The sequence below is a fragment of the Micromys minutus genome, assembly GCF_963924665.1.
Source record: "Micromys minutus genome assembly, chromosome: 26".
NCBI lineage: Eukaryota > Metazoa > Chordata > Mammalia > Rodentia > Muridae > Micromys > Micromys minutus.
Window position 1 is genome coordinate 26533194 of NC_137961.1, and position 27791 is coordinate 26560984.

The window sequence follows — 27791 nt, forward strand, 5'->3', positions numbered from 1 at the left end:
AGGCATACTATTAAACCTTTAAAAAAATCAAGTATTGACAAAAATGTATTCATATACTGTTATGCAAAAATGCCTTTAAAATCTGTACATTTATCTTCGGTTTTTAAAATAAAGTTGTTCAATTTAAAAATAGAAAATAAAATGTGGAAAAGCTGAAAAAAAAGTACATTTGCTTGGTACCTTAAAATAACTAAATAACTAAATTGCTATATAATGTGGATTACACAGTGAGTTGAGCACTCATACATATAAGATTGTAATTCCATTTCTAAATTGAATATTCTAGCATTATCACTCATCATGAGCTATAAGAGGGTTTATAGATGTCCATGGTTATATAATTTGGTGGATTGTTTTTCTTGTATTAAAAATACTTCTATTAAAAATAAAAGTTAAAATTTCAGAGGATTGGCACAGGGAAAACTCTATAACATTCTTTAAAAAAAATAAAAATCCAATATTTCTAACAAACAAAAGCCCAAATTCACGTGCTCTTAATTTCTTTAAGGGCTAGGAATTTGCTAAAGCATTTACCTTATTCTGCTAAGATTTATTTTTTTTAATGATATATACTTATATGACTGTGTGTGGGTGTGTGCTCATGAGTTTCCTGGGAAGCCAGAGGCATTGCGTCTCCTGAGCTTGGGTTAACTTTAGTTATAATCTACCTTACTTAAGTGCTATGAACCAAACACATGTCTTCTGAAAAGGCAGTATGTCTTCTTACTTGCTGAGCTCCTGATCTCTTCCTAGCCCTTTTGCCACCATATTTAAAAATAATACTAAAAATAAAAATAACTGAATTACTTTGTAATTGCAATGATACAATTTTACTAAGAACAGTAAACAGGAACCAGCTTAAAACTACCGTTCCCAGAACACAGAAACGAAAAGGTTTTAGTTCCCACTGAGATCTCAGTTCTGCTATTAAGACTATTTCATTTTAAAGTTGCCAGTCATAGAAATTTTAAAATATTCTCATGATTTAGGCATAACAGTTTTTCATCTCTTCATTAAGTAATGAATCTATCTAATGGGCAATTTTTAATGCAAGCAATAAGTATTTTTAGTTATATATCGTTTAACAATAAGAATTCATATTCCTTGAGAAGTGAAGAAAATTACGCATTTCTAATATTGACCAAGCACACATTTTCACAGATACAGAACAGTATTTCAAATACTAGAGAAAAATATTGAAGAACAATCAAATCACACATCTTCCTGTAAATCACTTGTAAAAACTATCTCTCTTCAGATATTTGTTTTATATTTATTTACACTCTCACATTGTTTTAATCTTTATGTGATCCTTAATTTACTGGGTAACTGCACTAATATTTATAAAAGAAAATAAAATCCAAAAGAATATTGCCCTTTAAAATATTGAAATAGAGGTTGGTTCCTTTTGGGGGGGGTTGTTTGGTTGTTTACCATTGTTATGTAGGACACATTTATTAAGTTTGTTATTAATCATTGCTTTTTATACTGTTGTTATCTGCCCCTTGCAACTTTTACAGTTTCTGGGCTTAGCTTTGGATTGTTAATACCCTGAAGACAGCAGGTCCAAATGGACACAGCATTAAAAACAATGTTTTCTCGAAAAGGCCTTCACAATCTAGTTTAGAATCATGTTCAAAAATCTATTCGGCTTTTTATTTTATGTTTCATTTAAATCACAAACCCTGAGGAAAAGTAACAGTAGGAAAACAAATTCGCTTTCACCCCTAAGACTTAAGTGTTACATCATAGTGGAGAGCAGGAAGCATACCAGGGGTGGTCACAGTCTGGACGTGTGACCTAGCTTCTGCTGTCCTGGCATTGTCTGCTTAGCATTCCAGAGCAATGCTTCTGATCATTCATAAACTCCGGTTTCTCTGGAATCTCACCAGCAATTAGGAGCTCTGTGTGGAGGTTCCTCCTTACTGTGCACCTAGTGGATGGTTTCCAGTGTTAGTGGAGTTAAATGTTAGTTCATTACATCATGGGCAGCCACCTATGAAGCAGTTTTGTGATATTGCACTCCTGTTATACCACTTTCAAGTAATTCAATTAGCTTTAAAGAGAAAAAAAAAAAAAAAAAAAAAAAAAACTCTATTACTTGTTGAAAATCTAAACCTAACCAGGATTTCTTGAAGGTCTAAGTCTCATATTGCTTTTAACACCTGAAAAAATAATATTTGATTTCCAAACAAAAGCATGGTTTCTCTGTCCAATTTGATGTCTTTTTCATGCTGCCTCAGTGATGGCCAAATAATTGGTTGTTCACTTGTGGGCTTGTCTCCCCCGACAGTTCCACAGATGCCCTGAACAATACACCAAAGGCTGCTTTCAGTAGGGCAAACCCTCATTAATCATTCCTGCTGACAGCAGTCGGAGACACCCGCATCTGCTAAAGGAGTCCAGCCATGGCTTATGAGAGTGAGGATTAAAATGAAGGTGCTGAAGAACACTCTTAACGGGGATGCGGGAAACAATAGCAAAAGGCAACACAGAAAGACGGGAGGGGAGGCGGAGTTCAGATAAGGGAAAAAATGAATGTGACATTATTAACACATTCATTTACTTAATATCTCTGGCTGAAGTTGTGACTCATGTTGGCATTACAGCACCCTTCTGGGGTATCAGGAGAGAAGCCACACATGGGACAGTGACAAACAGCTGTTAAATTCTTCATGCTCACATCTAGAAATGTTAGCATTAAATACTGATGAACTGTCACATGATTTTCATTTAGAAATTATGGCAGATTCAGCTTCATATTTCACGGTGCTCATAAATATTTCTCCTACTATATTTTACAAGTAGAAGATATGAAGTATACAATTTTTAGTAAGAATTCTTTCTCCTGCCTGATGACTTTCTCTTATTGACATAATAAATATTACTGCTTGAAAGGAAGGGTTAAATATCCTGGAAATTTTTTTTTATAAAATTATACATGATTAACAGACCATATAAAGCTATTTAGTTTCTCAGAATACAAGAATATTTTCCCTTTGTTATTATTTTTCTGATGGCATAAATCATGCAAAAGACAGGAAATAATGAATTTGATTTTATATTTTATAGGGTTGTCTTAACTAAAACTATGTAAACTTTCATAGCAAAAGAGGCCAATTGGTAAAATATCCATAAGCTGATAGCAACCACACAGGAATTACAAAAATAATAGAATGAGCATAAAAAGACAAAAATGTAAATCTTGTTAAATGTCCGGAGAGAAAAAAAAAGACAGGTGATGAAAACATAGTAAAAAAAAAAATCTCTGTCAATTTGAAATTATTTTTTCACAAATACAAAATTAGAAAACTAAACAACAAATGTAGGAATGTATATTATTTCATGCTGATATTTGGTTTGGAAATATGTGAAGTTCCAACTTTTTAAACAAGTATACAAAGATACCTCTAGAATATAAAGTTTCCCAAGGTGAAAATCTACTCTTAGTTACATTTTGATATTTAGACATTGGGGGCTACTTGGTTGGTTGCTTCTTTCCTTGGAGTCAGGGTCTTACTAAGTAGTCCTGGCTGGCCTAGAACTCACTAAGTAAAGGGGATTGGCTTCAGACTCTCAAGAGACCCACCTGCTCCTGCCTGTCCAGTACTGATCTTAGATGTGGGACACCACTTCCAGCTTTATATTTTAAATATACAAATAATGGTAAGTTGTACTTGTAACCCTTTACAATCTCTTGTAACCTTAGAATCCACTACAGCATTTAATTTAAAAGAATGTGTAGAGATAAGAGGAGGTATACAGGGAGGTATGATCCTTAAGTCATCATCAGGCAAGCAAACACTGTGGATACTTTGTAACACTTCTGCATTGATAACCAGTCCTGTATCACTGTCTCAGCAGAAGTCCAAGCACACCATGCTTTTAATATCCTTGGGCCCTGTCCCTGTCAAGGGACAAGGCCACCATGCAGTCAAGCTTTGTTCAAGGAATGTGTCTGTATTTTGTGGGTATACTGGTAGCACCTACTTGTCATTTATAATTCTCTATAACTGAGTTTTGCAACTCCTCATCACAGTTAAAGATGAGATAGACTTGTTTAAAATTTTAAGTCATGTGGGAAAAAGGGGGAAAAATTATTTTACTACTTGAAGAAATGATCGATAAAGAGTTCACTTCAAATTTAAACAGGGATTATGTTATATTGTTCTAAAATATACCAGAAAATATTACACTTGATCACATATATGTTAAGTAGTACTTCTAAAATCATTTAAATGGGTCTAAAGGTTTAATCATTCAAAATAAGTTATATTTATGAACCAAAAGAATTCAGCTATAACTACTGCTGATGCCAACTAGTGCTTACTGGCAAGAGCCTGATATGGATGCCTCCTCAGAGGCTCTGCCAGAGCCATACTGATACAGAGGAGGATGCTTGAAGCTAACCATCAGACTGAACACAGGGACCCCAATGAAGGAGCTAGAGAAAGGACTGAAGAAGCTGAAAGGGTCTGCAACCCCATGGGAAGAACAACATCATCAACTAAAGAAACCCTCCAGAGCTCCCAGGGAGGACACATGGAGAGACCCATGGCTCCAGTTGCATATGTAGCAGAGAATAGCATTATCTGGCATCATTGGGAGAAGAGGCCTTTGGTCTAGTGAAGGCATGTTTTCCCAGTATAGAGAAATGCCAAGGTGCTGAGGTAGAGAGGGTAGTTGGGAGAGGGAGCACCTTCATGAAAGCAAGGGGTGGGGGAGGAGGGATGGGAGTGGAAAAAAGGAGGATAACATTTGAATTTGAATACAGAGAATATCCAATTAAAAAATCAGCTGTAATTACCATTGTAAATGGTATAGTTGCTTCTTTTGAATTTTCCATTTTTCTACATATTGAACCAAATATTTTACAGGTCTTAAGAACACTTTAAACCTTATGGCAGCTAACCAAAGAAAGATGGGAAAGGGTTGATAATAAAATATTTAAACACAATAAAGGGACCCATTAAACACAATGATTATTCATTGTGCAATATCATATGAATCAAAAAATGTTTTCTTTCTGAATTAATATATGGTGACAAACTTTAGGTAAGTTAAAACTAGTTCTAGTTCTTTATCTTGAAAGTAAGATCACCTGTAATATTTTACATGAAATCATTTTATAATAAGCACCAAGATTTTACATTGATAAGATCTTACTAGTTTCTAGAGTACTTGTTTAAAAGCTATAGTTAGATTAAATTATAACTTATCTTTTTTTTCTCTTTGTAGCTAAAATTGATGCCCAGAAGTTTATATGACTCCCTCAGACCACAAAGGTAACATCAGAATGCATTATTCTACTGAAATGCTCAGGTGTAATTCCCAAGTTTATGTATTATCTGATACATACAGGGACAGATATGGCATGGGCATCAAGTCAAATATAGCTGACTGATGATCCTTGAATTATAATTAAAAGTATTTATTGGAAAGAGTCCTACAGTTCTCTTTACATATGTGTATGACTGCTTGGTATACAGTAGTGAGATGAATAGAGATTATCTGGTCCAGACAGCTGAAAGGATATACTATGTTCATTTATAAAACTGTTTGCTCAACCCTAAGTTGTATGAGTATGCTACATCAGAGTTGAAGTTCACAGTGGAATTATGCAGTGTAACTTGGATAATAGTATACTTGATGTACCTAGGAAAATAAAGGTATTAAAAATAGAATAGATTGTGTCCTGATCCTAAATCAAAAACATCATTTGGGGTCTTTTAAGCAGTGGATGAACTGAAGTTGTCGTTATGATTTTTTTATTACTGAGCCCAGCTCTATGGGTAGAATCAGACAATGAATCTGACTCCAGAGGACATGTAAAATTGAAAGATTCAGTAAAGGAAAATTGGAAATAATGGACTAGGAATGTGAAGTGGGATGGGGGTGTAAAGGAGGAGCAGAGAAGGAAGATAATAATAGATGTATAACTAACAGGAAAAACGACTTTAGAGAAAGTCATATAGAACACACTACTATAAAAGATTCCTACATACATACCAGATAAAGGGAGTTTAAATAGGATTAACTTATAACATGACAAGAATGTCCTTACTAAATACCACAGGCTAAATAAATAAAAGACTATGAATTGGTCATGTGTCCTAGAGTTGTTAGACTATGAGATCCCATAGACTCCTAGACATTTTAGATGTTGTGACTATTGTTGTTTCTCTTGGTTACCTTCAAGGAATTGATAGTAAGGTCCTAGTGCTGTAGACCATGAAGTTGAGTCAGAGAACATATAAAAATCAACTGAATACTGATGTAAAAGCTTCATACCTACTGTCTAGATTTCACAGTGCTAATGCTACTAGCAGAAGATAAAACTAATCATCAGTCTTACCAAGCTGTGAACTAATTGAGCTACAAAAATTACCAACAAGAGACGGTATGCCTACTAATACAATAGATACAGGAATGTCAGGAGAATGACCAACCACTTTCCTGGTTGGATTTACGACCCACTCAACATAATGAAATCTATACCTGGCACCATTATCAGGCCAAGAACCTGTGGCTAGACATGTCAGAGGCCTTAGAGGACGACCTGCTGCTATTATTCTGCTAAAAGAACATAGTATTACAGAAATACCCATATTTTAGGACACCTCTTAACCTTCATTATAAATGTTCTGGTTTTCAATAGAAGTTAATTAGTACAGACATCCACATGGTCAGTGTGCAAAGGATAAATAAGATGCCACAGAAATTTTAGCTATTAATGGAATACATATATATATATATATATATATATATATATATATATATATATATGTGTGTGTGTGTGTGTGTGTGTGTGTGTGTGTGTGTGTGTGTATACATATATACATATATATACATATTATGCTACCTCTTCCTGAGATGCAGCTATCATTGTGGAAGAGATAGTAGAATAATTATAAGAGTCAGAGATGAGAGGTTATTACAAGAAAACAAAATAAAAGCAGTAAGGCACAAATCCAGGTTGGTAGGTAAGTAGATATATCTGGAAGGAGTTCACAGAGAAGATGAATATGATCAAAATCAAACCCAATGTATTAGGCTTTTTTATCTTATATTTCTTATTATTCATTAGAAGCATGTTTGTTTTCTTTTTTATATTTTCACTGTATTTCTTCATTCTTTTCTCATCCGATACATTCCAACTGCAGTCACCCCTCCCTCTACTCCACCCAACGCCCCCCGACTACACCTGTCTTACACTTCAATCTTTGTCAATGTGAAAATAGTAACTTTTAAATTTTAAGGTGCTGATCTGCTTACAAAAAATACAGAATGCAGTGCTTCATAGCAGATATATAAGGCATGGTGGCACCCACCTCTAATCCTAGCACTTGAGGGAAAAGAGGCAAGAGGGTCAGTGGTGTGAAATCAGACTTAGCTACATTACTACTTAAAGACTACCCTCTTAAACAGGAGACTGATTATTAGAAGAAAGATAGGACGATGGAGTTAACTTTATAAGTTCTTCAAAAGTATTTAATGATAAATTAAAATTATGATAAATGATAAACTAAAATGCTAAAGTATAGAATGATAATCAGATCATGACATAAAATGAAAATGAAGAGTTTACTAACTTTGAAAGGGACAAAATTCTTCAGGAAAATAACTTTCACTTGTTTATTATCAAATATTTTCACATGCATTAATATTAGTAATGTTTATGGAAAATAAAGGGACAAAATCATAATATGAAAACAGTTTCATATACCTTTGTTCACTATTCTAATTTTCTCCTAACTACAATTTAAACATGTCGATACTAAAAGTTTAAGAATTTATGAAAAATATTAATCATGTTTACAACAAAATAAATATAATAAATAAAATAGATACCATGGTTACAGCAAAGCCTAACATCAGTAATCTATGCTCACCCGGCTATAACAAAGTCCAGAGCTGGCATCTGATTGCATATACCTGAAGCCCTAGCAATTAGGAAGCAAATGCAGGAAACCCCTGTAAATTGGAATCAAGTCTGGTCTACATAGTGACACCTGAGCTAACCATACCTACATAATATCTCTACATGGCAGAATACTCTGTCTTTAAAATATATACAAAAAAGAAATAAAACAAACTGAATGCAGTAGTGAAATGCCCTTTAAAAAATGTAAAGGTTAACTAGGCAGTAGAGACTGCTATTGCATTAATAACCTTAAATATGGTTCTCATCTTCACTGAGCTATCTCATAAATCATATTATATAGCCATTATATATATGATATAAAGTACATTGTATATATGTTGTATTTATATTACATTAGGCATATATATGTTTTAGTAAATAATTATTAAGCACTTAGACTATTATATGAACACAAGGTTGTTTTACTTTGCTATTGTACTCTCTACTTCTGCCAATTAAGTCAGTATATGATATCTTTACCAAGAAGCCATACTCCTAACTCACTTTAAGAATAAGAACAAATAATTCAGTAGGCATAGGATTGTGCCATTAGTGCCTAGCTTTCCAGTTATACCATTCAGAAAAGATGGTATCCTGTGTCTGGTCATCATTACTAGCTTGTTTCAAAATGTCTTACTTACTGACTCATTTATTAACAAAATACTTGTACAGTAACTATGTGCCAGACTTTTCTCTGAGAGCAACACCACCAACTAACAAGCCCTTACTGAGCTTTATATTCTGAATGTGTATATTATTTTACAATCAAGACTTCTATTCCATTACTACATCTTTGCCTTACTTTTGAGAAATACTTGTCACAGTAAAATATATCTAAGAAACTCTTGTGAAAATAGAAAGGAAATTAAAAATGACTATCTAAAATCAAATAGCTTAGAGAACTCGACCTATCTAAGAAAATCTTATTTGGTCTCCCTAGATGTGAATGACAGATGCAATCATTAAATTGTAAAATTATTTTTCATGAATTGGAAATGAGATTAAAATTAAGCTAAAATTACATATATAAGAAAAACTAGAATGTGCCATAACATTCTGTACTGTGTAGTATAGGAGAAAGCCTATAACTTATAACTGGAAAGGTAGAAATGAAAAATGTAATTAAGACTTCAGTTACATTAAGTTGGCCCTTTATTTTCTTGTCTAGGTTCAGCATGGTTGGAGTGATTAGCTTGTCAGTGAAGTTTTCAGGCACTTTTTATTTTTTACATTTCTTACTTATATTCCCTAAAGTAAGAGAAATAATTAACTGAAATCCAATTAGCCTAGACTTAGAGCACCTGTTTCTGAAATCCTTTGAATAACTTTATCATATTATTATTTTTTTCTTGGCGTTTGTTTTAAGATGAAACACATATCCCTATCCAGTTGCTGGTAGGAGCTGAGAGATTTACATATCACATAGACAAGAAAGTACCTGCTTGTAAAAGAATGCGAAGATTAAAAACCAGCAAAAGAGTCATGGGCGTATCACAGCAGTGACTGGTTCTTAACCCTCTGTAGCCAAAATGATTTTTTATAAGCACTGGAAAGAATCACTTAGCAGAGAATGATGTACCTTCCATTTTTTTTAAAGATCCATGATAAAATTATGCAACTCTACATCTTTGGTAGAAAAAATAATTATTGTTTTTTTTTTTCAAAAAGCAATATAAAGAAAGATATATGAGTTTTATTTACAAAGCCATGAGTAGTGAATATATAGTAGTTTTGAGAATTGTACAAGAAAGCAACTGAGAAGCTTATTGAGAATAGGGTAAACATAAAAATAATAAAATGGGTAAGTATAGGCTTATCAATCAGTCGATTAAGTTTTCTTTTAATTTCTTTAATTATAAATAAAAAAGTTTTAATGTTTCTTAAAAGGATGGAAATACTCATATGCTTGCTGTAAAAACCGCTTTACAGACTTGAAAACTGAAGTCCCGGTTCTGAACAACTCTTAGAAAAGGAGGCAAGGGGGCACTAGAGATAATCAAGAACGGAAGACACAGAATGACAACTCAAGACAACATGAACAAACACAAAAGGTGTATTATCACTTAAACGCCTGTGCGGAGGCATGCTTCTGGGGAGTGGTCCTGATGACAAGCCTTCAGCTCACTCACTGCCCCACTGTGCTCACACTATCTCCAAAGGAGCATCTCAGAAGCCTGCTGTGCCTCCCCATTCCTGGCATCCTGCCACCTTAGGAAGCCCACCTCAATCTCTGTGCATGAGCTCTGTACTTCCCCTAAGTCAGATCCTTCCTTCAGTAATGCTGATGGTTCACCCTCAGACAGCAGGCGTCTCACTCCGCATGACACCAAAGAGAACTGAGGTCAAATGGTCTAGAAAGAGCACAGAGGAAGAACGCTTTGGCTCCATCTACTATGAGCTAACCTACTGTGATTTAGACTGACACATATTCATTAAAACTCATAAAAATATTTCCTAGAAAATACATGATATCCTTGACAACACACACAACAACAAACTAATCTTGGCACTGTGTTAAATAACCAGAGCACATAAAGTTACAATCCTTCATAGAGGTCTGGCATACATCAGAATTGCCTTCTCCACGGGCTGTACGCAAGGCAAGGAGATAACCCATCTTCACTCCTCTAGCAACCACACACAAACAAGGAAAAGAGACATGAGTTCATTTTAATTACGTACTTTATTTAACTCATACATCTCAAATATCATTTCAACAAACAGTCACCATAAATGATTTAAGAGGCAGGTCTCATTCTCTTTATATGACATCTCCAAAACACAATGTTCATATGTATTGTCCCACACAGTTGACTTCGATCAATCCCATCACTGCTGCTCAGTAGCAACTTGTGACCAACGGCTACAATGTTAGACACAATGGCCATAGACAAGGCAACTCAGCTGCAGTTTCCAGCCCCACACATATCACTCCACGGGTTGCCCATCTAACGTCCATGTGCAGACACGAGGCTCCGTGCAGAGAACTCACTCTGCTTAGCACTTTGCTAGATCCTTCTGCAGCCAAAGGCTTTCCTGTCCTTCCAGTGTTGCTCACCAAACTGTGCAAATCCGTCAGGAACAAAGTGTTCCAGAAGACAGGAAGCAGGAGTCTGAAAGTCCATTTGAAGAGCAACCTCGGATTTTTATTGTTGAAACTATAAAGAAAAAAAACTTGCAAGTAAATTTTATATTTCTGTAGCAGTGACTTAGCTACCATTTTTAGTCAAACTTGAACTATTAATGCTCGTGGAAAAGCTATTTCTAATGGTGGTATTCTACGGGTTTTCCTCTCCATATCTCTGTATTTTTTTTCTTTAATTCTATTGATAAATTATGAAATCATTCTGCTAAATTATAATATAAGCCTTTTTGTTTTTTTTTTTTTAAAAAACCTATTTGTACCTCTCCATAAGTTATCTTATTTTGAATTTACTATGATCTGAGAGGTGTTTCTCTAAACTGTCAGTTTGTAAGATTTGAACATATCTGGTGGGATCGATCTTACCTTCTCCCATTTGACACTCAGTAACTCCCTCACCTATTGTAAGAGCCGAACTCTGACACTTCCTAGTTAACCATCACCCTGCATTCCTTCTGCTTCTCTACTCTGTGACTACACTTGTTTTCTTAGATATCCTGGTTAATGTTCAATCCCTACTAGGACTTTTCCTTGTGAACTACTTGGCTACACTTTTTTAAAAAAAAAATAAGTTTTAGCTAATAAAGTTAGGTAGTCTAAATTGTTTGCTAGGTTCTAAAAGACTGCATATGACCACCCTCCTCCAAAAAATATATTAAAACTATATATATACTTTGAAAAAAATCCATGAAAAACAAATTTTCAAATTATCGCTTTAGTTGACATTTTTTAAATGTGACTTCATTTAACATCTAGTATGTATATTAGTATATTCATTTATGATTTGTCTTACATTCATAAATGTGCCCTACCCTGTAAATACATGAAGATGGTATTACAATAGTTCAACTTGAACTCATCAACCCTCATATCTATGTAAAGTTTGGAAGAAGGTTCTCATAGCTCATTTTTATACATTTTTATTTTGCCACATATTCAACCTCACAAAACAAAGACACATGTACCACAATGTTCATAGCAGCCCTATTTATAGTAGCCAGAAGCTGGAAATAACCCAGAGATCCTTCAGTAGATGAATGGATACAAAACTTGTGGTATATTTACACAGTGGAGTACTACTCAGCTATCAGAAACAATGACTTTATGAAATTCTTAAGAAAATGGATGCATCTAGAGAATATCATCCTGAGTGAGATAACCCAGTCACAGAAGAACAGACATAATATGCAGTCACTGATAATTGGATACTAACCCCAGAAAGCTCTGAACACCCCAGAAACAACTCACAGACTATATGAAGTTCAAGTAAAACAAAGACCAAAAAAAAAAAAAAAAAAAAAAAAATTTGAAAAACCATTATGCTTAATCTTTACACACCAAGAAAACTTTGACTATTTCCAGGTTACATCTTGTTTTACATGTACTTTATGCTCATTGTAACTAGTAAGATCTGAATGCACACTATCAAACCTTTAAAAAAAATTCAAGCAATGACAAAAATGTATTCATATACTTTTATGCAAAATGCTTAAAATTCGTACATTTATGTTTGTTTTTTAAAATAAAGTTGTTCAATTAAAAAAAGAAAAAAAGTAGTATAAATCAGAATTCTCACAATAAAACTTTATTATATTTATAGTGAAATAGGAAATGACCCACTGAATAAACAATAAGCCTATATGCTTGCTTCCACAAAGGGAAAATGGAAATTGAAATAAACAAGATGAAATTAATATCTTAATTACATATATTTTCTCAGTATTTAAATCCATGTGTGTCCTTAATCAAAAAGAAATGACTTCATAAAATAGAATATTTTAAAATTTTTTATTTGAAAACGGGAAGCTATACCATTTGCCCTAGAAAATGGTCTTAGTGGATGTTGCCTTCATAGAAACTTTAGGGAGATTATAGAAGAAAATAATAAAGTCCTCTGGGTGATGAAAGAGGGCACAGGGTATGGATATCTGGCAGGACTTCAAGCCTAGTGGGCAGGTTGTGCAGAAGAAAGAAGGGTCAGACATACAAAGCAGAAGCAAGGCGAGCAGGGGTAAAAAGCCAATTAGCGGTTTAAAGGGGAAGAGCCTGAGTTCTGAAACACAGGGGTGATAATATAAGCAGCTTGGGAGAGGATTGAAATAAAGAAGTGATAACAGTATTCAGTGGAGAGAGAAGGCTGTCAAAAATGTAAATGGGGGGGAAGTAAAACAATGGAAACAAAAAGCTGACATTTAATCAAGGGTTAGAGTAGCAGAAATTCAAAGGGAGAGGATGTGATCGGCTCTGCTTAATTCATTAACAGGGGAGGAAGGCAGATGGAGAATGTGGTCTCATTTACAAGAAACCAAAGGGACTGTAATGGAGTAAAAGGAGGTAACCCATTTCACTTCCTAACACAGGTAACCACAGGCTGAGACCCACAGTGAGATTTTACTAAAAGGGGTCCTATGTGACAGACAGGCAGGCTCGGCAGCTCTGAGTGTGCACGTCAGACGTCTACACAGACTGGACTGCATACGTTTCAACTGGTGACTTCTACTTCATGCTTATTTATATACCTTATGTTTGTAAATTAAAGTGGTTTGCTGAGAACGCTTGAAGATAAATCTCAGTCTTTAGGTGATATATTTGGATTTTATTTTATTTTTCTTAATTATAATTTAACTGTGTGTTTTACATGTTAGGGAGAATAACGGTTTGAAAACTCATTTTCAGCTGCAATTTTTTAATTCACTGTATACCACACCAGAACTACGTTTTAGGGGGTAACATTCATACTCTGCCACTTATTGAATCCAAAACTAGAACATAATACAAAAAAAATTAAAACTGTACAATTATGATTTTCTTCCTGTTCTGGCTGTATTCCAAACTGCTTTTCGGGGTAAAATGGTTTATATATCCGATTATTACTTGATTCAGGAAGGACTATCATATCTTTCAGTTAAAATGGAAAAAAAAATTGTTTTAAAAGGTTGATGACTAAGGTAAGAATTCCATAAGGTGGAAAGGACATGCGATTTTAAAGTGTTTTTTTAAATCTGTTTAAGACTGATATATATACACACATATATAGATATAGAAATAGATATAGGTATGTATCTATATATGTGAGTATATATATGTGTGTGTGTGTATATATATATATATATATATATATATATATATATATATATATATATATATATATAATCTCAGGCTTAAAGGAACATTTAAACATCATCTAAATAACAAAATAGTTCTGATTAAATTTAAATGTTTCTTTGCCAAGATTCCCTAAAGCAGCTTCTCCTGAAATATGACTATATGCACATGAGCATGTAGAGAAAATAAACAAAAGCCAAACTAGGACAGAAACTGAAAAAGCTTCTGCTAGCAAGCTGACCATAGCCGCAGCAAGGTCGTAAAATCAAGCCTCTAGTGTCTAAATGTGTGTCTTCTGACTCAATGACACAAAATGACATAAGAGAAGTCAGGGCTTCCCTGGTTCACTTGCAGCCACATGCCTCTTTCTCACAGACCAAAGACCTTTCTTACTCCAGGTAGTATCCTAGGACAAGGTTGGGTAGACATGCTGACAAATATTCATCTTCCTCATAACATTTGATTATAATTAGAACGTTTAAAACTTTAAGCCTTTTGGCAAATAAAATGACAAAAGTGGTCACAAGTATTAAAACAAATAAAACTTACACTGTCAAATTTCTAAAACCATTAAGATCAGAAGAGGATAAAACATCAGCAGAATACTCTTAGTTAAAAATGAGATTCCAATAATTTAGACATCTATTAGATTATATTTAAGAAGTAAAGCATGCCAAAGTACTACAAGATTAGAAGAAAACAAGACTACCCTGAAAATGGTTGAAGACATCCTATAAAAGAACAGAAATTAAAATAAAATTTAAATGTATTCAAAATTATATTTCAATATTATTTTGTTATATATATATATATATATATATATATATATATATATATATATAACACTCTGAATATCTGGCATTATCCTTTGAAACACACACACACACACACACAAACACACACACATTCACATACACACAATACAACATACTACAAAACATAAACTGTAATAGAAACCCACTGTAAAATGACATATAAACTTAAAACGACTAAGAGCAGTAAATGGCACAGAGTACGAGACTGTCCTGTCCACAGGATCGGAGTTCAGGATAAAAGGTAAAGTAAATACAAAATAAGGAGACATGAGCAACATTTCTATTCTTTTCGTCCTTTCTTTTCTATTTTGTATGAAACATTGAATGTACTGGTCTTTGAGGGAATGTGGCTCTCTGTCACTGTATCTCTTCTCCAAAGCTAGCTGGTTCATTTTCATGGGGCTCCAACTCTTTCTGCACACATTTAAGAGAAAGGCTTTTTTTGAAAAGTTTGCAAGTTCTTTCTTGATATTTACAAAAGCTCTGCTCGTTTTGTTGACTTCTTTGTGATTTATAACGGATACCTCCTTCAGATTAGTACTAACTGGTTTTGCCTTGTTCTTTAGCCTTGAAAGTTTTGTGGCTGGCGGTATGAAATATGTCCCTGGACTTCTGCGCTTTTATTCTTGGCCATTGTCAATGTTCACAAGGCTGTTCAAGTTCCCAGTGACATCATCACAAGCTGAGGACACAGAGGTAACATTTCTTTACAAGGGTTCAGGGTATCCTTAGAAAAGCTGTACTCAATTGTTGGCTTAACCATAGACCAAAACTCTTATGCCATAAACATACAGCATCTCTTTATGGTGTCTCAATTAAAAAAAAAAAAAAAAGGAACTTGCGATGGAATAAATTTAAAGCCAGGGAAAATGCTCACAGAAAAATATAAAACAAGACAAGAGTTTTAAATTTTCAGAACTTTTGGGAAATCACTGTGCAATGCTCTTCATCTAAAATACACACACACACACACACACACACACACACACACACAAATGTTTTCAAGTGTGAAAGTCTCAGAGATATCCTGTGTAGAGACTGCACCTGCTATGGAAATGTTTATATAATACAGAATAACAAATGAGCAATAGATTAAATTATAGATCTAAGACAAAAGACAAAAGTAATCAAATCCTAAAGGCAAAAGTATAAAAATATAGGTATCGTGTATTCTAAAAACTATTTTCTGCAATTTAATATGGGGAAGACAAAAGATAAAAAATTACATAAGCTTATAAATACCTGTATGTTTAAAGAAACAAGTAGAACAATATAACATTTAAACTGAATGAAAATGGAATATGCTCAATTATATATAATATATATTTAAAATAAGGTTATATAAAATATGCATTTTATTAACCACCTTTAAAATAAAAATGTGCCAGTGGTATTAAGTGACATTATTTATATCAGCTAGTAAATGGCTTTGCATTTTAATGGGATATCTTGTAGACTCAAATAAAGTATAAAGCTACTGTCTGCAATATAAACCTTAGCACAAGATGATTCAGAGATGCTAAAATACGAAGATGGGGAAAGGCCCAGCAGCAAATTCCACAAGTAGAAATCAAGTTGAAAAACAGAGAAAACACATTGCAGACCAGAAAAGAAGTCAAATTGGATTTTGGAAAGGCATATTTATGATGTTAAAGATCAAAGTTCAAAATAACATGAAGCATAAATTTCTATGCAACAAAAAGCACTGTGTCCAACTTTAGAAACAGAACCACAAATTAAGCTAGCTGAGACCAAAATGCATAATTCAAAAGAGATCTTTAATCTTCATTTTTTGTTTTTAAAATTGGAGAAAAAAATAAATGATGATATGAAAACTTAGGTACCAATGCACGTTGGCAGAGGTAAGTGGAGAGAAGGCAGACAAAAAATAAACCCAGTGTTGCATAAAAAACAGTCGTTTCTAGAATATTAAGACCCACAGACTATTTATGAAAATTGAACATGCATAGGACAGTTTAGAAACTCTAAATATATTCTATGAAGAGGAAAATACAAAAATGTGACCACACATTATACAGTAAATAAAGTATAATTTTAAGGCCACTCCAAGTCAAACCATAGAGCTTTCTGGTAATGGATTCATAAGCACTCAAACAGAGACCAAGACAAGTCTCTAACCTTATTTAGTAACACAACTGTAGTTGAAACAGTACCCATCAAAATTTATAAGACTATATTAAACCACCCCTTCATATAATTAGCAAACTACAAAAGCTACCCTAGAAAAAAATTAAAGCACAGTGCCATAGAACTCAACCTGAGCACATAGATGAAGTGGAGAGTTGTCTAAGAAAGTGTTTTACCAAGTTTATTTCAGAAGTCTGAAAGTGCACACAGAAATAGCTCTATGCACAGAGCACCAATATAGTCTCACTCAGAAGCTTCCATAGAGCTCCCAGGATAAAGACAAATCCAAAGCTGTTAGGTAGTTGTAGTTCACAAAAGAAAAATCCTTCCTCAAAGCTCTAAGTTTAGAAGAAGCAAATGCATAAAAGTTTTAAACCCGAATGTCATTGCCATAGCTCAAAATAAAAAAAAATAAAAATCAAGATATCTATAGTACAACAAAAGCATGTTGTAGGTTTCATTTAGTCTGAAAACAAGGGTACTATAGAATTCTGAAGCCTTTCAGTATATTTCATGATATGAATAATCTAAACAGGAAAATATATAATTCTGTCATGTTCAGTGTCAGTAGATGTTGAAAACAGGAAAGAAGTTTCATCAAATTTCAACACCTACCCTAAATGTAATAAGAATGAATGTGTGTGCAAACAGTTTTATGTGTGAGAGAGGAAGCATGTGCATGTGCATCCTAAGGCTAATAAATACCTCACTTAACTGAACCAAAGACACCCACCTCTGTTGTCAGAAAAACTGAATTTTTTTCTATTTGGAAATAAGCAATAGGAGACCTAAGGATATGTAATGAAAATCAAGCTACTATTAGAATACAAGATAGCATACATGTAGAAAGCAAGTCATAGACTGATCGAAACCAAAATAAAATTTGGGAAAGGTGAAAAATATTAATACACAGAAGTGTAATAAACTCTTGACATGTAGTGATTCTAAGGCACAATGAAAACTGAAATCACCAAAAAGTGAGAATTTGGAAGCAAATACATGGTGTGGAAAACATATTTAAAATAATATCAAAAGAGAAACATCATCTTATTTTCAAAAAGAGAAACTATCTTATTAAAGTATCAACAGCAAGTAGGTTATTTTTAAAAATTTAAAAAGGGGGTATGAAAGAGAGGCACCAGTGAGAAGTAGAATATAGAGGAATAAAATATTATATATATAAATATATACGATATATAAATATCATATTCTCAAAAAATAAAAAATTTGATGAGTAATAAAATGAAGAAAATATAGAATTTTCACTAAAATATGATGATTATCATTTTGGAAGGTGTAATACAAGTAATTTTAGTGCAATATCCCTATAACTATGAACCTCAAAACAGTACCACTCACAACAAAACAGAAAAAAAGACTTAAATTTCTTTCACCTACATTTTCCGCTGACAGATTTAGCAATGTAATGAGTTTGAGAATGTTAGGTAAGAATTGTAGGATGCACTAAATAAATTAATATATTGATGCTGAATTAAGTTTCCTCCTGTACAAAAAGTAAAGCCAAAACTCTGCACTGGAAAAAAAAAAAGTGTGTTATAAACCCTGAGATGTAGCATCAGCATGAGACATTCCTGTAGAACTTTTTCTCTAGGTCTAACCCCTGGAAAATGCATAAGACAGTATGATTGGCTATGAATCCAAATTTAGTTTTCTCTGTGCTGTTCTACCCTAAAGAGAGTGAGAATTCCATAGAACAATGACTGATTTCATGTCCTTGGCAAAGAAAGTTTAAGGTAAGTTGGGGATATTTTATAGAGCCAAAGACAAAACAGGGTTCAAATACTGGTAACAACATACCAAAAGAGAGAGATACCAATCTGAAAGGCTTCCACCAAACATATTTGATATAATTTCTGAATCAATCAATAATAAAGTAAGGAATGCTGTAACTTATCAAATGTAAAATTCCCTGCATATATAATAATATTTTTAATTAAATATAGAACTGAAAAACTGATCCCTTAATGAAAGCATATTGGTAAATATAAAAATTAGTAAAATATGTAGAAAAGTAATTTTGGAAGCATCAATATAATAACATATTCATCAAAAACATCATCACTGGTAATAAAAATACTAAGTGCAAGTTTGTTAAAAATTGATGAAATTTTTCTGAAAATAAGAACTTAAAGTGTTATTTTCCATTATCTAATTACAGGGGGAAACTTACATTTAAATTGGAAGAGCTTCAGAGGAACTTAATAAATTATTTTCAGAAGCACCACTAACAATGGAGCAAGTTGCCTAGAGTTACACAGTGAAGGAAACACAGCATCTACTTGGGATTCTTGACAAAAAAGGATGTACCTGATTTTAAAATGTATGAATACCTCATTGCCACAGAATAAAAAAAAAAACTGATTTTTCCCCATAGGTCTCAGTCACCAAGAAGAAATATTTTATAATAAAAGAAAAAGACAAGATGACCAAATATATTTAATGATCATTAACTGACTCAAGTGTTGAAAATCAACTTCCTAAGCAACAAAGCCTCTATTCACCAGGGAAATGCAAATCAGAACCATAATCAAATATCACAGCATTAGAATGAATGCTTGTTTCTAACAAAATATACCATGCTGTTCATGATGTATGAAAGGCAGTAGTCACTGGTTGAAGAAATGTAAACTATTACAACCATTAAGGAAACAGTAACAAGACATGAAGGTTCCATAAATATTAAAGGTTTGGTTCCCATATGACTCAATGATCACACATGTACATACTCAAAAGAAATAAAATCATCATATCCGAGATAAGTCTGAACTCCCGTGCATATCAAAACACTGTGCACAGTAGGTTGCCAAGATACAGAACAACCTGAGTGTCTATCAAGTGGATGGGCATACCATGTGTTATAGAGGAATAAAGTACAGTATGGCTTAGCCACTAACAGTGGGAATGGGATGGAACCAGAGACAGTTGTGTTAAGAGAAGTAGGAAATTTGCAGCATCACAGTTACTACATCATCTCACTCACCCAAGCCCAATCCTCAAGAGATTGGGATTACCAGAGGCTGGGAGGAGGAGGAAGGAAAGATGAGGGACTGCCATCAACAGGAATTAAGCTATAATAGAAGTTCTCAGGAGCTATTGAATGGCAGCATAACAAAGTGAAACATTTTTAAATGTACTTATTTATTACTATTACTGGGAAAAGAACATGCCAGAAAATGGGTGTGGAAGTCAGAGAACAACTTTGTGGAGTCCATTCTCTCTGTCCATCTTTATATGTGTTCTGAGGACCAAACTGAGGCTGCTCAGCTTGTAGGACAAGTGCCTTCACCCTCTGTTCTTTTTTTTTTTTTTTTTTTTTTTTTTTTTTTTTTTTTTTTTTTTTTTTTGTGCATCAAAAACTTTTGAAAAAGTCTTTTTCGCTGTACTCACACTGTGCAGAGCGTGGGTATGCTCATTAAACACTGGGATTTGGAGGTCAGAAGATCACTTTCATGAGTTGGTTCTTTCTTCTACCGTAGGTTTGGGGGATCAAACCTAGATGAAGGATCTATTGAAACTGATTTTATACACTGAGCTTATGATTCAAGGTTTCTTTTATCACAGGTGGTAATTCTTAAGAAGATTCCTATAATGTGAGCACTACCTGGTATTCCATTCATATGTCAATTTTACATGTACAGCTTAAAGGTCAACTTAAATTTTAAAATAAAATTTTTGTTTTAAATAAAAATAACAGAAAACATATAATATAGAAAATTAACTTGAAAGGTGCTCGTTGGATAATTCTGGAAATTTTAATTTGACCAGACACCATTTAATTTCATGGTATATTGTTGATTATTTGGGATATGGTGAAAAGCTCTCTTTGATTAAAGGGTGGTGCTTAGAGGGGAATTCTTGTGATATCTGTGTGATTATCTACTGGCCCAGCAAACATGTCTCTATGTATCTCAGAGATTCAGCTTACAAATTTTGTACTAATAAAAGCCAGTCACTCTAGAACATATAAATATTCAGTATACAACACATTAAATTCATTTATAGGCTTAAATTTTTTTCAAATCAAAACCTTCTATAAAATGACAGCAATTATTAATTACTTAATTAGCAAAATTTTCTTTTGAAAGAGGTTAGAAATTTTTATGTTATTAGCCCCTATGAATGCGTGGATTGTAGCATGACTAACTCTGTTTATCTCCACTTAAGTGAATACCTCAGGGTGATGAATGGATATCCTTGGGAAGGAGAAACAGAACAGATTTGGTGGGTGGACTGGAGGCAGATGGGGACGGGATTGGGAGAGATCAAGTGGCATGGAACAGGGGACAGGGCATGATAGAGGGAGAGAGTTCTGGAAGAGAGGATGGTGTTCAGGAGCATTTGGAGAGTGATGCACAAGTGTGGGGCAATGGAAACTCCCTGAAATCTGTGATAGAGACCCCAGTGAAGTCTCCATGAAATGAGGAAATAAAGCCTTAATTGGCCATCTTCTCTAACCAGGCAAGGCTCCCAGAAGTGGAACTGGAAATTAGTCAAGCCAGAAGGCCTTGGACCTAAACTTTGTCCTGCCTGCAAGATGTGCTAGACATTGTAATGACAGCACAAAACCCATGAGAGTGGCCAACCAATACCTGGTCTCATGAGGAGCCCATGCCTGGCACTGCTTGAGTATTCAGGAACCAGAGGCCTAGGACAGAACCAAACATGGCTGGCAGAGAGAAAATAAAATGATCCTTAGTGATATATTCTATACTCCTAGAGTGGTGCCTAACCCAGTTGTCATTGGAGAATTTTCATCCACAAATAGATGGGAACAGATGTAGAGACACACAGCCAAATATGAAGCAGAGGCAATGGAACCCCACAAAAGGGAGAGAGGAAGGTCGTAGGAGTCTGAGGAATCAAAGACATCATTAGACTATGACCCACAGAATCAACTAAGTGGGGCCCATAGAGGAGACTGAAGTGACAAACAGGAACCCTGTGGGTCGGAGTGAGGTACTCTGTATACATACATACATATATATAGATAGATAGATAAATGTATAGATAGATAGATAGATAGATAGATAGATAGATAGATAGATAGATAGATAGATAGATAGATAGATAGATATAACTTATAGATGTGGGCTTCGTGTTCTTATGAGACTACCAACAATAAGCATGGGGGGTCTGATTATTTTGCCTGAAACTGGAGCCTTTTTATTCCTACTGAATTGCTTTGTCCAGCTTTGATTTGAGGGTGTTTGTATTGAGTCTTATTGCATCATATTAGGCTGTCTTCAGTAGATATCCCTGGGAGGCTCTAGGGAGAAGTTGATCTGATGGGAGGTGGGGGAGGGGAAACTGAGTTAGGGATGTAATGGATGAGAGAAAAATGAATGTTGTCTTGGAAATTATAAAATGTTTTTTTTTTTTATTTTAAGATGAGCCAAACAAAACTGAAGAGTGGTAAAGTTATAAACAAGTTAACAGTGTCTTTGTACATAAAAGAATCATTTTCACATTTGTTTTTACATAGGAAATGAAATATAAATAGGAATTTTCTTCATATTTTGCCCTTACTGATTACAAAAGCAGAAATGTGCAAGAATGTGAACTTTATATACTTTCAGAAGAATGACTACAGAGTTGAAAGAAAGGAAAGGTGATCAAGGTAGTGAATGCAATGTTAGCAAATCCCTGAAGTCCACACTAGCATCAGGGAACCCCAGCTTGAACCCAGCTCGACTAATTACCTGACCTGATGTCATACAGACTTTTCTTCCTCATCTTGAAAATGCAGAAAAAAAAACACCTGCTTCATGCCTTATTCAAAGAAGTGCATACAAAGCAATAGATAATACGCAATGTGAAGGTGATTGGCTGAAATTTGATTCCTATGTTAGCAGGACCTTAATCTAATGCTATCTAAATAAACCAGTGGTGTGATTTGTTTCCAACATAGCATGGAGTTTTTCTATATCAATATGGTATGTGATCTGTGTAAAGAAAGAACATATCAAACTCTGTGACCAGATCCTTCCCAGCAGTGGTACACCTTCAACAGAAACATTTTGTAACTAAACATGTCTAAACAAAAACAAAATGACAATTCCAGATGAAGTATGAAACCCTAAGTGACCTAATAAAAACTTGATATTTGGCCCACTTGGAGGTCTTTAAATTAATGCACTTCTCTAAGGTGTGATCAGCTACACCACTGAAATTACAACATGATAAATCGGATCATTCGAGACACCTAAACATACCCAGCACAACTTCACATCTAATTTACAGTGCCATATATTTAGTCCCACTAATTTTAATTCGGAAGTCATAAAATTTCTCCACAATAACTCAAAATGAATACTTTTATCCTTTTCCAGAAATTTACTGAGGCTGTCAGGACACAGACTTCTACATGAGCAGAAGAGACATCAATCTATGTAGTTGAGAACTGTTGTGGTAGAACGAACCACATTTGCTTTTCCTTTATGGGGATAAGAAAAGGATGTTAACAAATTAATACCATACACTAAAGGCCAGCAATTAGAGTTCCTCCTGAGTTCAGTTATCTACTTATTTGCAGTTAAATATGTTGTCAGGGTACTGATCTAGAAAGGGAATATTAGAAATAAAGTAAAGTTTCTGAATTCACTTTATTACCATGTGTTCTACTGTATCATAACAACAGCAATTCATAGAACTAGGGCCACATAACATGTTGGAGGCCTGAGCTCAACAGAACAACCCCCTTCTCATTTACTTATTCCCATAAAACATACCAGTTCCCCCAGAGACTAAACCACCAACCAAAGAGTACACATTGGAGGGGACCCACGGCTCCAGCCACATATGTAGCTGAGGATGGCATTGTCTGCCATCAATAGGAGAAGAAGCCCTTGCTCCTGGAAAGCTCCTTTCCCCAATGTAGGGGAATGCCAGGGTGGAAATGTGGGAGTACATGGGTTAGATGGGGAACATCCTCATAGAAGCAGGAGGGGAATAGGAAAGGGGGAATCAGCAAAAAGGATAACATTTGAAATGTAAATACATACAATATCCAATAAGAATATACCAGTTCCCATAACTATTGTGTATACCTTTGGTCTTATCAATGAGTAAGAAAAGAAATACTTTCCTAATGTCAGAAGCTATCCAGTTCACTGAGTCAAGAGAGAAGTAAAGGTCTCATCCTCTCTTGATCTGATCACATTGCAGATGGAACACATGAGGACTGAACCGTCCTGGAGGAAAGGGTTAGTGTGATGTTGAGAAGGCCGAAGAGCCAGAAGTAATAAGGAATCATTGGTGAGTGGCTACCTTTGTCCTACTGTGTACTCACACTGTGCCTCCTTGGTAGAAATGGTGTGAACACATGGCCACACATTTAGCACTGGTTTACAGCTTTTTGAGGGGTCTCCCTCAGAAGAGAATAACACAGGAGAAAAAAGAGCAGTCAGCCACATGGGTGAAAAATGAAATTGTGAACAATTGTGAGGGCCTGAAATTTACATCAATAAATCATTCTCCCTGGAAGATTCTTGCCTTCCAAAGTACAGTCTAATGCCCATTGCCTATTGGAAGCTCTGATTTTTTTTTTTTGAAGTATGTTTTCTCCTCCCTAACTTCATTATATGTCTGAATGGCAGAGCCTCTAGCCTGCTCTTCAGTAGTTCATTTCTTAAAATGATTTACTTCTCTGTTTTTATGTATAAGTAAGTGCTTTGCCTACATGTGTGTAGACCACATGCATACCCGGTGCCCTAGGAGATCAGAGAGGACATCAGCATCCCTGTAATTGGAATCTGAGATGGTAGCAGTCTGCCATTGTGGGTTCTGGGAGTAGAACTCAGGTACTTTGCAAGTCAAGCAAGTGTTCATAACCCCTTTGCCATCTCTCCAGCCCTTTAAACCCAGGGCAATCATGTATTATTGGGTTCAATGCATAGCTCCAAGCTTGTCACAAACTTTAGGACACTGTTGTCCATCAACTTGGCCTTGGTATTTTAATCTGGCTTTCCCATTAGAAGTGTACATTTCTTGTTTTTTTTAATATTTTATATTCCATATTATTGAACGGAAACATTCTACAAATATTTTTATGGAATCAACTGAATCTCTTGTTCTGCACACTATATATTGGTACACTGGATGACTCGTGCCCACCATGTTGAATATGACCCTTTTGCTTTATCCAGGGAAGTCTCTTTGCATTCCTTATCTTAAATTTGTGGGAAGAGATACAATCAAATAAGCCAGCCACAGTCTGCTTATTTAAGATAAAAAAGATTTCCAAATTCATAAGCATAATCACCAAAAACAAATTTTCAAATGTCCATAATCAACTCATCTTCCAGGTTTCCCACAATAAATATGGCAAAGGAGACTGGAATGGGTCCTGTCCCAACAGGCAGTGCAGTTGGTTTTTCTCTATCAAGAAACACTTTGCACCAATTTAAGAACAAAACAAAAGTTTACGAGAAGCTTGACCTCTAAATTAAGTATTTTTACGTATCTTTGAAAATGTGCTAATATGAATTAAAATAAACACCTGCTCTCAACTATTTTCATCAATGAATCAACGGCACTAAAAGTGAAACAAATGTTTGCATGGACTTGTATTTCATTTAAGAATTAAAATTAAAATTAAAACACCTTCAGTTATGGCCCATTCATGTAATTTAGCCAAATATTAAGAATTGGCTGTTATTAACATTGATATTACAAGATTGTTGGATGTTTTTAACACATCAGAAAGTATTGTTTCTTATATAGACTCACCCCCTTCATTGTTTTTACAGTAATAGTAATATTTATCAAGATTCATGTCACAAATTCTGCAATGGGAAAAAATCTTTATGTATCATTATTATGATAAATCAGCCCAATAATAGATTCAATATATCTTAACAAAAACAAAATATATGGGTCTCCAACCTCTACTGCAAAAGAAATTAACCAGAAGAAACTGGCGCTCTTGGTTTTATAAACAATATATAAACCTTGATGGATAAGGAAGGAAAAGGGAGCACTTGATTCGCATGACCAGGGTGAAAAGAAAAACTAAGCATTAGAGTTGCAAAAACATATCTTCCATAACAAGTTCTTAGGACTCCCAGGTGCAGCCTCAGCAGAGCTCCGGTCTTGATTTTTATTGTAATCTTGTGGCTTTTTATTTGTAACTTATATGAAAAGAATCATATTGATTGGGGCAGATTTAACTCAGTAAAGCCTATTCTACTGAGATTGTCTGTGCTAGGTGATTTTATCAAGTTCTCTTTTGGTTTCATTTTCTTCCTCATCCCTATTCCCAGGAGAGGCTGAAGCCGGGCTTGCAGAGCAAATTGCCCTAAATTGAGTTCTTTCTCTGGCATAGACAAGACTGCCTTTGGCTCCTAGGCTTGAAAACTTTATGCATTCTTTTTTTCCTTCTTCTTCTTCCTTAACAATCTCCTTCCCTTTTTCCAATTAAAATGGAGAAGTTAGCACCGGTACCTGCTCCCAATTAAATGAACGCTGTATTACCAGCCACACTCCCCGGCCTCACCCTCCCTTCATTAGCCTTATTCCTCTGAGGCTGCCTGGCTGTCTGCCAGAGACTTATGGCAAGAATTCAAACTCTTGCACACTTTATCCCCTCCAAATCATTCTTGAATATAAGCAGTCTGCTCCTTAGGCCCAGCACAAGAAATCCAAAAACATGTTCACAACAGATAGGGGGCTGGGAGAGAGAGAAGAGAAAATGAGTTATTTAAAAGGCTAAAAGCCTATGCAGAAAAAGACAAGCTGTGAGAGGTTAAGCTTTCCAGTTAATTGACCTTCATTTCTTTCTTAAAAGCCTGAGCAGGAAAAACAACAAATGACAGCTCCATGCCTGGCTTTATTTCTGAGTGCCTTCATGCCTACAGGAAATACATCACCATCTTTACACCTCAGGCACTACGGCTTCCCAACCCTCAAAATTATGCACCACAACCGAAAAATCCAACTCTGGGAGCTGAAGCAACTATTTTTTTTTTTATAAAGATCAACATGGAATTTTCCAACAAATGTGAATGCTGTGGGGCCATTCCCTCCCTCAGCGATTCTCAACTGACACTTGGAATCAGTCAGTGGGCATCAGTTGTGGTGAATGATGACCCAGGTGTCAGAATGTAGGGGGGAAAATCATTCTGTATGCTGCCTCTGCTCTGGCACTGTGGAGATTACCCCAAGAGTCTCTGAATACACGAGCAACATCTTTGACCAGATTCTAATTCTGAGATGAACCAGCTGTGCAACCTTAAGCCAGTAACTTCACCTCTCTGAGGTTTATAATTCTTGGGTTTTCTTTTTTTTTTTTTTTTTTTTTTTTTTGAAATGGTAATAATCACGATATCTAGCATAAAATACTGTTTTGAGAGCTTTAAATAAGTAAAGTACATACATTTGGCACAATTCTGGACACATGGCACATAGTTAGCAAATGTCCACTCTTGGTATTATCTCTGCTAACACCAATACTAAGCAAACATACAATTTGACAGAAATTTTGGACATTTTCCCAGAACATGGCAAGGGATAGGGACAGTTTGAACATAACTTTTAATTATAAAGAACTAAAATGTGTGAATGGATATTTCAAAAATTGGCCCTTGTTTGTCAGAAACACTAACACAACTATGTAATATATTAAAATTCATGTGAGAAA